This window comes from Silene latifolia, chromosome Y (genome assembly GCF_048544455.1).
Source record: "Silene latifolia isolate original U9 population chromosome Y, ASM4854445v1, whole genome shotgun sequence".
In the NCBI taxonomy this organism is placed as follows: Eukaryota; Viridiplantae; Streptophyta; class Magnoliopsida; order Caryophyllales; family Caryophyllaceae; genus Silene; species Silene latifolia.
The window spans coordinates 114314428-114326094 of NC_133538.1; the positions used below are offsets into that span (position 1 = coordinate 114314428).

Consider the following 11667-nt stretch of genomic DNA (forward strand, 5'->3'; position numbering starts at 1 on the left):
TGACTTTCGCCTTGTCCAAGCCTCAGTCAAAGTGGGGGCTCTGTAGATACCCGTATCCGTCGATATTGGAATTTATAGAGAACCCGACAAACACCCGATGATGATAGGACACATGTATTCTTTAGTTGTCATTGTCATTATTTGGAGCTCGTTTTACGATGTAGAATGGGCGTCGTCGATGAAGTATTTTATTAATTTAAATGATATTTAAATTAATGTTTTTTTTAAGTGAGTTCATTTTATTAATTTAAATGATATTTAAATTATGGCTTTTTTTTAAGTGAATTCAATTTATTTTATTTTATTTTGAATTTATTTTCCCAATTTTATTTTATTGAAAATAAAATAGATATTTGATTTGAAAAATCATTTTATGAGTATATTTGGTTTGAAAAATCATTTATTTTAATGTGTTAATTGATTTGAAAAATCGATTTGAAAATTGAAAAGAACTCGTTTCGAACATGTGTTTTTGAGCTCGATTTTAGCTCGGTTTTTGAGCCCGTTTCCTTTACGAGTTGGCACGAATCTCGAGTACACTAACCAACCTAAGCCTCTACCCATCCAACCCCAGTTCGACCCCCTTAACCACGGCCCAAATCCCATCCCAAATCACCCCCAACAGCCCGCATACAAACAGCCTACCCCCTGTTTTGCGTGATGAATCCCGAGCCCAAAACCCGCTCCAAATACCACCAAAACCCGTGCCCATTAACCCTAACCAATACCCTAATATCCTACCCATATTACCTTACCTTAATCACCAAGAAAAACCCCCAAACGAACCCTAGAAAACCCCCCCAAAAGCTGCTGGACAGCAGCTATGTTCAGCCGAGCCCGTCTGCCTCTCCTCCCTTTTACCCTACTTTAACTCCTTATAAATACCCATCCTTCACCATACATTCATTCCTCTAAGTTCTACATACATCCTACCTTCACTCACAAGCTTTAAACCTCAGAAACAAACCCTAATTGCCTCTCAAAAACCCTCCACAAAACCGACATCCAAACTGAAACAGTTTGTGTGTCCTCTTCGAAAAACAGTTCGTTCCTTCTTCAAACCTCCATCAAAACTCGAGTTTCTTGTTCCTAATTAATCATATAACATCCATCTACACATTAGACAAAGATTTACGAGCCAAATTGCCCTTGAGAGTACACGAAATCCCTCGAAAAACTGAGTGTTATACACTCTGTTTTCGCGGTTTGTTCCTGTCTGTCCAGTTCTGTTTGTGCTCGTTTTTCGTGCCCAATAACTCAAAACGAGCAGGGGTTGCTTTAAGATCTCTGTTCTCCTCTCTTTCTAGTTTTCAAAACATCTTTTAAATCGAATTTTCATCGTGAAACGAGGGAGAAATCGTTGTTTGAAAGTTCCTGTCCAGATTCGATAAAAACGCGTGTTTGCTTTGTTTCTTCGTCGACGACGGCCTCTCGAGATAAAATCTACCATCGATTACGACCCAAGACAGTGTCAACGATACATGTAGGTTGAGCGTGCATCAAATCCTCCTCTTTCTCCTTTTTTTTATTTCGTTTTTATGTTTGTTTTTCTTATAGCTTGTTTTGTTTGTTTATCGCTTTTTATTTATCGTTTAAATTAACTATGAAACTAGTTTAGTCCGAGTATGTGTTAAAGTACCACCATGAACACCCGCGTTGACTTGAGATGGGAAAAGAAACCGCTACATCAGTCGGTCGTACACCCCCGTCTCATTTACATATCCTCGTGTTCAAGGTAGGGCATAAATAAAACGAATTTCTAACTTCGCTCCTCGTTTTTGACCCTTTGTTTGTCTCGGCCATTTCGACCCACCTTAGGACCCGTTGCATGTTAGTATGACTTCTGATTGTTAACATATAACTTATTTAGATGACATTAGATCAATTCAATAACCCAATTAGACACGATAGGTGGCTTCGACATAAGCTTTAAAATCAACTAACAATTCTGTAATTCAATCGAATGCATCTCTCTTTCACATAATTTCTCGCTAGTATGAGAGTCCGTGATTAGCACCTTCTTATTGACACTCGATGAGTTAAATTAATTACCGAATTTGACCTAACTTGACCCCTTTTAGGCCGTGTAGAATGCCCCTTTGCGCGACATCATCTCAACCGATCAACGTCGTTTTCAACTTGTTTTCTAATTTGTTTCGAGTTCGTTTGGCAATCATTTGATCTAACTAATGAACCTGACCTAGGACCTAGGGTAGCCGTGTTTGGTTTGGCCGTGATTTGGCCGTGTCTTTTGGTCTTTTTGGTTTCGTCCGTTTTATGAATCGCTTGTTCTTTATCGCTTTATAACTTGTAATTTATCGTTTGTTCATCGAGTTGTAATTTTCAAGTTAGTTTCCCTTTATCGAGTCAAAACCTCTTTCAAAAAACTTAGTTTTTTTTGGTTAGATGGTTGTGTCCCAATGCATGTAAGAGCGTAGTAAATCGCATGTTGTTTAAAGCAACATGGCCCGGTTTATGCTAGTGCATGCTTTGGTGCGTAGCCCTATGTCTAATTCGATGAGATTAAGTGAAAGCACACATCACGAGGAGTGACCCAAGGCCGTGAGTCATGTAAGCCGTGGGCCACCCCTCTTATGCGCGGTTTCCTAGGCCGATTGGCCGTGTAATGTGTCATGTACGGTGTTGTGTATAGCAATTGTATTTAGATCGAGTTGTATCTTTAATTCCTCGTTGTGTCGGCATGAAATGCCTGGGTTGTAATAGGGTAAATCCCAACGGCTCCCCCATTCTCATCAAGCCTTGTTTGTTTGCTTTACTTGTTGTTAGATCAATCAACCCACATGCTAAATTACAACTTTGACAAAGTTAGTTTAGTTGCATCTAAATCGACATAGAAACTTCACATGTTAGGGTTAAAACGATGTTTGCATTTCATATATCGTAGTAGCTATGACCTTGTTTGAAATCCGACACTTGACTTAGTAGAGGCCGTTATCGACGGGCGGGGTTAGGTGTCCTTATGGGCTTCCTAACACGTACCCTCACCCCTTACTCAAGATCTATGGTTTGTGGATCCGTCTAAATACCATTGGATTACGAGAGTCATTCAAATCGAGTGATATAGGGTACAAGTCTTTATCTTTAATCACTCGTAGTCGATTGGCTTTATGCTTTTCGATGAAAGGTGTAAAGTTGACTTGAACGGTTCCAAGTTCCCAAAAAACTTGGTGGCGACTCTAATTTGTCTTAATTCGATTCGAAAGAACCTCGAGTCGATTATGCCTAGTGTGGATCCCGCGGACGCAGTTCCCGAGGGCCTTGTCCACACCTTCCTATATTAACCTGGTTGTGAGAAACCAGTTCGGGGGAGCTGCAAATGAAGATGCAGCCAAGCACATGGAGATTTTTATTGATTATTGTTGCTCTATACCCTCGCCGGCCGGTGTAACCCAATATCAGATCAAGGAGACCATGTTCATTTTCTCCCTTCGTGATGCTGCAACGGAGTGGTATAGAGATCTGGACCGAGCCGCTCATGGGATCACCGACTGAAATTCCTTAGCCCTGGCATTCTACAAAAAGTACTTCTCTGCCTCAAAGATAAATGCCATTAGAGCTCAGATCACGAGCTTTAAACAAGGGCCTGATGATAACTTTCATGAAGCATGGGTCCGTTTCAAGAAACTAGTGCGAACCATACCGCATCATGGGTTCGAAAAATGGAGTCTTTGCAACCAGTTCTATAATGGGTTGTATGACGATCAGAGGGCTATTTTGGATGCTGCAGCCAATGGCCGATTTTCTGAGAACATGGGAGAGACTAAGGGGTGGAAGATCATCGATGATTTGGCCACTCATAAGGCTGAATATGGGAATTCGGGAGGAAATCAGAGGAGAGCTGCTGAATCTTCATCTATTGCTGCACTAGAAGCTCTCACTACAAGGTTTGACAAATATGAATTGGGAGGAGCTTCTAAAGGTGGGATGTACCATGTTAACGCTGTTTCAGACGGTCCTGTCGTCTGTAGAATATGTGTAGCTGAGGGGCATGTCTCAGAAAATTGTTGTGTCCCCTTTGAGCCTTGTGCTGCCTTTCAACACTATAGGCAGACAAACACGTACTATGAGCGAAATGTCCACCCTAACTTGAGGTGGAGTAGCCAGAATGTCCTGAATCCGACTCAACCTCCACAACAACAGCAACAACAAGCTTATGTGCCTCCTCATCATAAGCAACAACAATACCAAAAACCTCCTTATGTGCCGCAGCAGCAACAACAACCCCATGGTTCTGATTTTGCTGAGTTTAAGAACCTGCTGCTGAAGGAGTCCCAAGCTAGAGAGGCTGGGATGAAGCTACTAGAGAGCCAAATTGCTCAATTGGCTAGTAAGAGTACCACTCGAGCTCCTGACACTTACCCACTCAAACCGACCAGAAAGAGACCCTGAATGCCATTACTTTGAGGAGTGGGTCTACCCTGGAGGGGCCTGCTATGGTCGAGGATGCCCCTGAAAAGAATGAGGCGGAGCCGAGTCAAAAGAAAGCTTTAACGAAAAATAACAAGAACAAGGCGTCTACCAGTATATCGGTCGATCGACGATATACCCGGCGATCGATCGATATGCGAGTTACGTGCTTCGAATCGTACACCTCAGTCAATCGACTGAGCAAGGTGGTCGATCGACTGAGACCCCTGCTGATATTGAGAAATTTCGTCCTTCAATGCCCGATAATTTAAGAGACCATTTGTTCTGGGGTTCGACAACTCCGAAAGTATTGGGGCAAGACCCGAGTCTTGATGGGTCCGTCCCGATTCCAAGTTCGACCCAATGTCACCAATGGCTCACATTTGAGACGGTCTGAGGAGGGTTCAAGCTTCAATAGGGAGAAGGTGGTGGACTTTCAGCCTAAGTCCACGGATGCCGGCATGCGAGACTTAGAGGGGAGGGCTAAGGTGCTTCTCTTAGCCCCATATCCAGAGAGACTAGTGCCGACAAAGGAACAGGTATCTTTCAATAAATTTGAAAAGGTTATTCGTAGTTTGAATGTACAAGTTCCTTTCCTTGAGTTGGTCAATCAAGTGCCTGCCTACACTAAATTCATGAAACAACTCTTGTCTAAGAAAAAGTCACTTGAAAATGTGCATACTGTCGCATTAACCAAAGAGTCATGCTCTTATTTGTCTCATACTGCACCCCATAAGCTAGAGGACCCGGGTAGCTTTTCTGTTCCTTGCAATATAGGTACCTTCTCTATTGAGAAGGCATTATGTGACTTAGGAGCTAGTATAAGCGTCATGCCTTTGAGTCTAGCTAGGAAGCTCAAATTGACTAGGTTCGCAGTGACAGATATGACAGTACAGATGGCTGACCGATCTGCGGTCCAGCCAATAGGAGTCTTAGAGGACATCCCTGTCCAAATAGGGAAGTTTTTCTTCCCCGTCGACTTCGTTGTACTAGATATGCCTGAGGATGCCCACATTCCCATTATTTTGGGTAGGCCATTTCTGCACACTGCTGGTGTAGTCATAGATGTTGGTCTAGGTACCTTGACTTTTAAAGTGGGCAAGCATTCTATTGTTTTTGCCCAGCCATCTAAGAAAAAGGACCCCATGTGGCTCGTGACTTGTAATACGGTTTCGACAAGAAATCGTACTTTGTGCTTCCCGATTTACCTATCTCTATTCCTCGTTGTAACCCCTCCGCCCCCGATTGGGAGCAAATTGGAGGAAGATTTGTCTATTTCGATATCAGGAGCTGGTTTGGGAAGGAAGAGTCAAGTCACTCAGCCGCAAAGAAGCCAATCGTTTCACGAGGAGGTCTTGGTTGCCTTAGCTATGCCACTGATGAGGAAGTTGATGACGAATCGGTCAAGGCAAGGAAGTCCGACTTGGACTTTCATGAGCAAGAAGAGGTCGTTGACTGGGGAGATGATGAAAGTGTTGATCCGTTGAGCAATACGGACGTGGAAGCTAAGAAGGGTGCAGCTGATAAGATAAGAACCGTTGAGGCTACCTCTAGTAGCCAGAAGCCGGCGAAGTGGGCCATTCCATGGCCGTTCTTGATCAACTACTAGTTGATCACATGTTTTCCAAAACTTTTTATTTGCTTTTGTTAAACACTTTTTATTGCTTTTGTGTGCGCGAAACTTCGCATTTTATTTTGCTTGCTTAGGATTTTATGCGTTTTAGACTTTATTTTGGGTTTTGCGCAATTTTGCGCGCGTATTATTGTGCATTTGCAGGTTTTTAGACCTCTTTAGCTCAAGTAATTGAGCAAATACGAAGAAATAAGAAGTAACAGCAGTATTTTCAGTCGATCGACTGGCCTGAGTGGTCGATCGACTAATCTGCAGGTTCCAGGAGCTACTGTTCCTTTCACCTCGGTCGATCGACTGAGTGGTGTGGTCGATCGACCTACCTGCACTGCTGTACCTGTTTACGACCTCTCTCCTGCTATGTTTGGTCGATTTGCGGAATTGAGGGAGTTTTCTACTCCATTTTATCTTCCGTCATTTATTTATTTCTTCTATTTATCTCAAGTTTGCACATAATACCGCTTCATTATTGTCTTTCTCGATTTTATGTGTGGTACTTTGTTTGTCTTTTCAGGTACTTATTAGTAGCACTGCTGGCTACTGAAACCTCCTAGCTCACGCTGGTTTGGGGAGGTTTCCTTTGCTGCGCTTAAAGTCTTGTGAGTTCCCGATTTTCACTTCATGTTATTTTTTATTAGTTTATTTTCCCGCAAATTCCCATTTCTCTTTTCTTCATTACATGATTTTGCACAATGGGGACATTGTGCGATTTGTTTTGGGGAAGGGTTTTGCGTCGCATATCATTTGCTTGCATTCACGTTTACATTCTGTTTTGCATTTTTTATTTCATTCTTAAATTCAAAAAATTGAAAAAATTGAAAAAATTGAAAAAAATTTCAAAAAAATTCAAAAAATGCATGTTTATTTTAGCATATAGGTCGAGTCGGAACGGTAGTATTTCAAGGATGATATTGCATTTGCATTTGTTTTGCCTAAGCCTTGCTTGATTAACATGTTATTAGTAGAATCGTATAAGTGCATATCCACGAGTTTTCGTTAATTATTTGCTGAACATGAGACTTGACTTTGAAAATTGGCAAACGACATCATATTTCTGAGATTTAGAGCCTATAACTAGTGACATCTATGACCGGTTTATTTAGGAATGTGAGTAGTACTCCTTATAAGACGTGTCATATCAATTTGCATAAATACGAACTTACTCTGCTTAATACCTGTATGCATTCGGTTTGTGGTTTGTTGACACATGTGGTAGAGGTTTCCCCTTATTCATTTTGCCCATGAACCCCACACTGCCAAAAATAGCCTTTTTGTCCCATTACTACATCCTACATATAGCCTGTCCTTTGTCAAGCTAGTAGTCTGTGTCCTTGGGATTGTTACTTAGTTTTTGGTAGTAAATGCTCTTATTGAGATTTAGTTGGGAGAATGAAAAGAAAGGAAGGAAAGAAACAAAGTTGAAAAGAAAAGAAAAGAAGTGAAAAAGAAATTATACGGAAAAAAGAGGTTATGTACTGTTGAAGCGGTCGATCGACTGGCATCATAGGTCGATCGATTGAGGTTCGAGAAAAAGAAATCAAATTCGCATAATTCAAATCCTTATCTTTTGGCGATTTTTGCTCCCATGTTTTATTCTTATCTTATGGGGAGTTAGTTGATTACCTTTATACCTGGAGATTGTGAGATTTGTGCTTGCTATAGCACCGTCCATTTGTTTTTGAGCAAGAAGTTGGATGTTTCCATATGGTCCCGTTTCGGTACTAGCTTGATCACCTGTACCTCCACTTTTCCATAAATGTTTTGCCCTCTTATTACCCATTACCTCACATATCCACATATATACCTCGGCATGTGTCATGGTCTTTTGTTGGTTGGAATGCGTATGTACGGTCATAGAGATTGCTTTCATATTAGATTGCAGGCATGTTCTTATAGGTCGTAGTTAGGTGAGTGTCACTACAAATGAATTCTTTCTATCTTTACATTATTCACCTATGCTTATTTAAGTGATATGAGCGACCCGTGAGAGTCCGATTTGATAAGTCTCTACAGTTGATGGTTCAGTAGTTTTAACGACTCCATAACTCGTTTGCATGATTCATTTGCTAATTGATTGTTGGTTGTGCATTAAATTGGTTTAGGCTTTACATGTTGCATTCCGCTCTGAGATTGAACTCGTTCCATTAGGTCATTAGATCGAGTCTTGTTATTGCTTGGGGACAAGCAAGGGTTTGGTTTGGGGAAGTTTGACGCGTGTCTTTTATATGATGTTTTGCACCTCATTTTACACGCATTTCAGAGCTCATTTGTGTAGTTTAAGCTACCATTTCCCCCATTTCCGTCTACTTTCGTGTTTTTGTACTTTTTTGCAGAAATGTGAAGAATTCAACGGAAATTGAGCTAAATCCATCCCCGACTATCCTGCATTGCAATTGACGTGAAGTATTGACTCGATAAATGAGCTTGGTGCGCATTTCAAAGCCCAAAAGACAAATTCACGAGATTATAGAAGTCAAGTAGCAGCTCAAGCGGTCGATCGACCACTACCATCAGTCGATCGACCAACCTGCGGGTTCGAGAAGCTACTGTACACTGAAGAGCAGTCGATCGACTGCCATGCTTAGTCGATCGACCAAGCTGCAATCCCAGACGAGAATTAAAAGATCGAGGAACTTGAAGCCCATGATGTTTAGGTTTTGATAATAAGTGTTACGTATGTTTGCTATATAACGCAACCTAGAACATCAGATATATCTATCTAGTTTTTATTCAGAAATTCATCAGTTTTACATTGAGTTTTCATTAGCTTTAATAATTAGGGTTCGGGATATTATTTTCGCATTGGATTTTCATTCATATTTCTAATCATTCCGTTACTATTCTTCTGCAATTTTCAGTATTCCTTCCGTTCTACTTTCAGTTCATCTTTATTCGTTATTAGTATAGAATTGCTAGTTAGGTTCCCGAAACCGTTTTATCGCTTTATGTTAATTGTTTGTTCTACTATTTTTAGAATGAATTCAGTAGTCTTTATCGTCAATATTATTGTTAATTTCGCCATAGCCATGAGTAGCTAAATCAATTGTGCTAGGATGTAGGGGAATTATAGTGTAGGCGGCGTAGTATTAATTTGGACTGAAATCGCGTGTCAGTCAATCGACTGCCATACCTGGTCGATCGACTGACCACGTGAGGTTACCTTTCGTTTTAATTGATTTTAATGTTGTATTTAACGAATCGAATGCATGCGACCAGTTAGATGCTTAATTTATGACTGACCCATTAGATCGAAAGATAGGGAAAGTTGTTAGATCACCAATTAAAATGACTAAACTGTGCTGAGATCGAAAGATAGGTAAAGTTTAGATTATTAGTCACTTTTCAGGACGAGAGTTAGTATTAGTGATATTAGGGACTTATAGCGAGATCGAAAGATGCTATCTGTTAAGAGTGGACCGAGAGGACCTCTATATTTCCCGCCTCATGTGTTTGATTTAGACCTATTTAATATGCTGCCGCCGAAACTATAACGAACCGACCATCCTAGTACCTCTTTTTATACTTGATTTCATCCGTTTGCCTAGTTCACTTTATTTTATTGCTCATTAGTTGTAGACCAAATCCAATAAAACCCCCACCTTATTGTTACCTTAAACCGAATTTAAACAACTAGAAATTACGTCTGCCTCTCTGTGGTTCGACCCGACCGCCGCTAGCTATAGTTGTAGTTGGAGATTATAAATTTATTTTTGACACCTCACAACGGGTATCATACATTTCCTTGTCTCGGCTTGCAAGCCTTACAACGCATCGCGGCTGGTGAGCCCTCCTTACATACGCACCATGGCTGGCGAGCCTTTGTCCGCAACCTCTCAAGGATACATCCCGTAGATGCCTCGAGTACATTTTCTTGTCTCGGCTGGCGAGCCTTACAACGCACCGCGGCTGGCGAGCCTTACAACGCACCACGGCTGGCGAGCCTTACAACGCATCGCGGCTGGCGAGCCCTCCTCACATACGCACCATAGCTGGCGAGCCTTTGTCCGCAACCTCTCAAGGATACATCCCGAAGATGCCTCGGGTAAATTTCCTTGTCTCTGCTGGCGAGCCTTACAACGCACCACGGCTGCCGAGCCTTACAACGCACCATGGCTGGCGAGCCTTACAACGCATCGCGGCTAGCGAGCCCTCCTCTCGTACGCACCGCAGCTGGCGAGCATTATCCGCAATGGTGCAAGGACATATCCGAAGACGCCTCAGGTATGACTCTTTCTTATGGCTGTCGAGCCTTCATACGTAGTCTAATGGACTTTAAACGACCCGCACGGACAGTCGACAGACTCTAAACTGTTCCCGACGATAGGTCCTTGACTGGTACCCTCGAGTCGCCTTGGCATCGCCCTTCCCGACGGCAGGTCCTTGGCCCGACTCCTTTCAAGCCGACGCGACGTCGCTTGGGTCTTCAGGTTGTAATCTTCGATTGACTGGGACTCTACTTTGACTTTCGCCCGTCCAAGCCTCGCCAAATTGGGGCTCAGAGATACCCAATATCTGCTGAGACTCCAACAAACACCCGATGATTATCGGACTACAACATGTTTTGGGATCGCAGCGTTTGATCGACAGTTTGTGTACCACTTTACGTCGGAAAACTTGAAACGATTTCGAAAACAAAACATTTCAAAAATACCTGGAGTGTTTAATGCATGACGACGGGGTCGCAATGACACTAACTAGAGTCAAAACCGACACCGGACCAAAAACCGACTCGAAAATTCAAATCCCGACTCCAACAACGAGTCAAACCGAGTCAAACACAAAAACAAAATATCTTCAAGCCTTCTATACTAAGTTTTCCCGGATTCTTGAATGGTCAAGTACCAAACATGTGACTACAAAACCTAGGATAGAACAAATCATGATTGCGTTTGTTGTGAAAGTGACAACACAACTCAAAGACCCGCGGCATGGCTCGCGCCTCTTTGAGCATCCCAGGTGGCCACGTCGCTCAAAACTCACACAACCACTCATTCTCCTATAAATACCCCTCAAATGCCACCCATTTGAGAGTTACGTGAGTGTCCGCCCCCTCTTTTCTCCCTTAAAATTCCCGACTCGACTTCTAAAGTCACAATCCGACGCGTGTTTACGACCTACCGATCGTAAACACGAGCATTACACATTGTTTGGTACCGTCATCGTGCATTAAATCACTTGTCCGACCACTTTGACCACTACACTATCACTAAATTTTAAAACACTCTTTTACTTACCAAAACGGTTTTAAACCGAATTTTTTTCGATCAAACAAGTTGTTACACTTACGTCGATCACTCGCCATAACCAAACATGTAAGTATGAGGGTGTAAAAATCATCTTTTATTATGTTTTCATTTGTTTCATGACTTTAACATGCTAAAACATGCATAACATGAACCAAAACATGGAATAAACGAGGCAAAACTGATTTTTGGTCTGAGGCAGAAGCCCCTTAGGTCACCAACAGGCTCGCGCCTAAATAGGGTGCTCAGACCAAAGATCAACCGTGTTTGTTCTCGTCATTTCCCTTAATCCATTTTTCATTTTTGTAATCGGTTTTTACCATTTCAAATATTTTCGAAACCTTTTTGTTTCATTTCACATGTTTT

At 41.9% G+C, this 11667-nt stretch overlaps 1 non-coding gene across 1 annotated transcript; it reads right to left on the minus strand.

Moving 5' to 3' along the window:
• Window positions 1-3567: 3567 nt before the first annotated feature.
• Window positions 3568-3674, minus strand: LOC141636079 (small nucleolar RNA R71). The gene has a single exon (XR_012540717.1). It is a non-coding gene; the product is annotated as a small nucleolar RNA R71 (small nucleolar RNA).
• Window positions 3675-11667: the final 7993 nt, after the last annotated feature.